Here is a 3,737-nt window from a genome sequence, read left to right on the forward strand (position 1 = left end):
TTGAACTGAAATTTAAATTTCTTTGATTTTTATAACGTCAAACTGACTGAAGTCAAAAAAATGAAAAATGTAACAATAAAATGAAGTACAAAATTCATATTTAAGGAATGCAATATTTTCCCAAAATTACGCACTATCTGAAAGCTTATGGTTCAACACTTTTATCGAGCATGAGGATGGAAAAAAATATTTGGTTGAAGCTTTAATACTGTTCAATATTACACTTTAGTAATTTTGATGATTTTGAACATGAAAAACAACTCTTGTCGCGTCATGTCGCCGCGATTTCGAATATTGCACCTTAAAATGCATCCTTAGATCTTACAAAAAACGTTTAATTTTTTTGCAGAAATTTGCTGATTTGCAAGTTAGAGCTATTTGAATAATTCAATATTTTCATACATTTTGACGATATTTTTCATACAAAGTTTACATAAAATATATTTAACCACTCTTCATACATATTTTGATCAAACGCGTTCAAATACAAACAAAATTTGAGCTTTAAGCCAAATTTGATAGCATTTATAATAAAAAAAAAACTGTTTTTTTAAAGTTACGTAATATGTGAATAACCCCTTCTGAAACAATAAAAACGCCAAATAACATATTCAGATTACATATTTCATCGATTGAGGCGATAAAATTAGTTTTGGCCAAACTTCGTTTTTTTCCGACCATTGTGCACTAGGGCACTGAGGGAGCCTAAAAAATACTCATTTTTTTCCTAATTTATGCCTTAGCTTATATTTTACTTCGGGGAAATGGCCGACTTGTCGGTGAAACAGCTGTCATTTCCTGGAACTCTCGTCGTCTAGCACGAACGACATTCCGCGGTAGTTCTTCGTCATCCACCGGCACTACGATTTCACGGTCGCTAATCTGTTCGTCCGTGTACTCAGGGGACGAAGTCTTCTTCAGATAGATGATGCCCTCCATCTTGAGGGTTCGGTTAGTCAAGGTATGGGAGTAGTGATATTTTCAGCCGTCGTCACGCAAACTTGTTCCGTCCTTGTTGTCGAACAGCTTTTTCAACGCTTCCTTCTTTTTCGTTGTCATTATCTTCGCCGGACGGCCGCTACCGGCCTTCCACTCCACGCTCATGGATGCTAGGTAAACTATACTCACGAGCACGTTTTCGTCTCGAAAGTGGTCTATCGTAAACGTTTTTCCATGCGTTTCGTGAAACCGTACAACACGCTCGCGGAGTGCTTGCTTTTCGACGCCATCCTCGATTGAACTGACAGCACCCGAGCGAAAAAAAAACATGCCACACATTTTTAGGGCGCCCAGAGAATAATTCTCTTGGAGAGAATAAAATTCTCGCATGACTTATGATCTCGCCCTAAAAGCCATTGGTAATCGAGTATGTAGCTCGCTGTTTTCAAACAAACGAATGCTCTTATAAGATTTTGACGTTTTGATGTTTACATATAAAGGTGTAAACACGTGTCAAATGTACAAATTGAAGTTGAAACTGCGAAAAGAAACCACGTGCTCCAGTGGGGATCGAACCCACGACTCCTTACTCGCTAGATGGGCGCTTCAATCTACAAGCTGCGGAGCACCTTGAGAGACCCCGACGCTCGAAGGCGAACTGAACTCGATTACCCCAAAGTACATGGAATTATCATTTCGCAATCTAAACTTCCTTCCAATTGTGCGAAATTTTCCATTGATAAACAAATGAAAAACCGAATTAAGTACCGTAAAACGGGGTAACTTTGATAGTTTTTTCGAAGAAAACTTGAATATTTTTGCATGCTGTTTCAAAGATTTACAATTTATATTTTTAAAACAAGTACTGGCATCCTAGCTATCGATTACAGTCGATAAATTGGCAAAAGATTCATTTTGAATAGATATATAATTTTTCATATAATCGAAAGTTGGTTTTCCGTTTTGGGGTAACTTTGATAATGGAGTATGATGCGAACAAAATTGAATGAATAACGAACATTTGTAGGGCATTGCATACCTCTAGGCGTTTAACGTTATATGGAAATTTCTGACTTAGATTACAAAAATGGTCCCAGTTTGTGAATATGTTTTTCGCTAAGAGATTTGAGACCGTATTCAAGTTCTATGATAACTAGGCTATCCAAGATAAGTGGCCAACTATTCAAAACTACATCAAATAGTGATCGTAGAACAGATTGTTTGTAAGCGTTTTGAAAATGCTAAAATTGCGTAATTTTTTTAAATTCGTATAAAAAGCCTAAAATGTTCTTGATTTAAATGAAAACCGCTCCTTCATGAAGTGTCATACTAATATTCTTTAGTTTTGCATTCGCTTTGCTTAACTGATTAACAGAAATTATGATATTTCATTTAGTATGCGGTGGGTTACGCACTATCAAAGTTACCCGCATTATCAAAGTTACCCCGTTTTACGGTACTATTGATGATATTTTTCCGAGATAAACATACAAGATGCTATGTTCGAAACAATCAAATCTATGTTCAGCGTTTTGCATGTTAAATTCCAAAACTGTTAACAAAAATTTCCATGAAAAGCGTAATTTCCTATCCATAAATAACTTTTCAGGTTGAAAAGTCAGCGTGAATAAATTCAACACAAATCCGTGATGTTATCTCGTATTATTCAACGACCAAATCATAAGGAGTGAAAATGACTGACGGCGGTTGTCATGATAATAATCAAAAACGTTTCTCACCATCAATGTTGTGATGGTAAAAGGAAAATACTGAGGCTTTACTTCGGTCGACACCCCACCAAGGTTGATTATCTTCATCATCATCATTAGTCATCCAAGCATCTGTTTGAAAGGAAAATTTATCAAACCCACTCGGAAAAGTTTGCTTGATTCATTCCGTCCGATACCGAGAAAAAAAAATTAAAAATTATGACACTTCTATCCGAACCTCATCGACCGCAAACCGCAATCGACATACTCACTGATAAAGTTCCTAACTTTTCCAGTCATCCTTCTCGTTCGTTCTCCCACCCAGTCAGGTTGCATTGGTACTCAAACTCCCAACTCACGATTTAATCCTTTCTAGCTTTTTGTTGCTGCATTCAAGTATTTCGACACCGTAATCCGTCTTCCGATTGTGATTTGTTTTTCAGTTGCCGCAAGTAAGCAGATCAAAGTCGAGAGCAAACGAGAACGAGTAGCATAGAATGATGAAGGGAGGTAACAAGGGATATTTAATCCACTGAAGCTTAATCCAAATATGAATTATAAGTTGATGCAGAAGGCAAAAATGTGTTCCATGTTTCAACGTTCCACTGCAATGTGTGAGAGGTGTTTGGAGAGATTATGTGTAAAACCTTTATGAGTAGGTATTTTTACTAATTGTATGCATAGCTCTATCAGTTTTATGGCGTATCAAGTATTTATTTCTCTCACGTATTGGAGATTTTATTGACGTGTTAGAAAATCGAAAGATGCATTGTTGAAAACATACATCTGTTATTGTGTATGCGTTTAAAGCGCATCGTATTTAAATTGTATAAGATAAGAGAAATAACCAACTGATCTATTAATAGTATAAATCAAACTCGAGATGAAATAATAAACATACAAAAATCGTTAAAAACAATAATATTAAAGAAAAACTCTAAAGCCCTGTTGAGCTATCAGTTAGCGATAGAAGACTAAATGTACAAGTGTTTAATTCATGGAATCAAATGTGCGAAGATATATTTGTACAATAAAAAAATGGAAACAAACTTAGCTTAGGCGTTCTTTCTTCCGAAATAGTCCATCATC

The 3,737-nt window shown here is 35.9% G+C and overlaps 1 protein-coding gene across 7 annotated transcripts in view; it reads left to right on the forward strand.

The window, feature by feature from the left end:
- The window catches only part of LOC5564970 (probable G-protein coupled receptor CG31760), a 267,572-nt gene extending 263,875 nt beyond the window's left edge, over positions 1 to 3,697 (forward strand). For 6 of the 7 annotated variants that reach the window (XM_021845678.1, XM_021845684.1, XM_021845682.1 and 3 more), the window contains one exon: positions 3,092 to 3,697. The gene's annotated coding sequence lies outside the window, so the exon portion shown is untranslated. The remainder of the gene's footprint in view (positions 1 to 3,091) is intronic. The other variant, XM_021845680.1, reaches the window with a different exon arrangement.
- The last annotated feature ends 40 nt before the right edge of the window (positions 3,698 to 3,737 follow it).

Source organism: Aedes aegypti, chromosome 2 (assembly GCF_002204515.2).
Source record: "Aedes aegypti strain LVP_AGWG chromosome 2, AaegL5.0 Primary Assembly, whole genome shotgun sequence".
Taxonomy (NCBI): domain Eukaryota; kingdom Metazoa; phylum Arthropoda; class Insecta; order Diptera; family Culicidae; genus Aedes; species Aedes aegypti.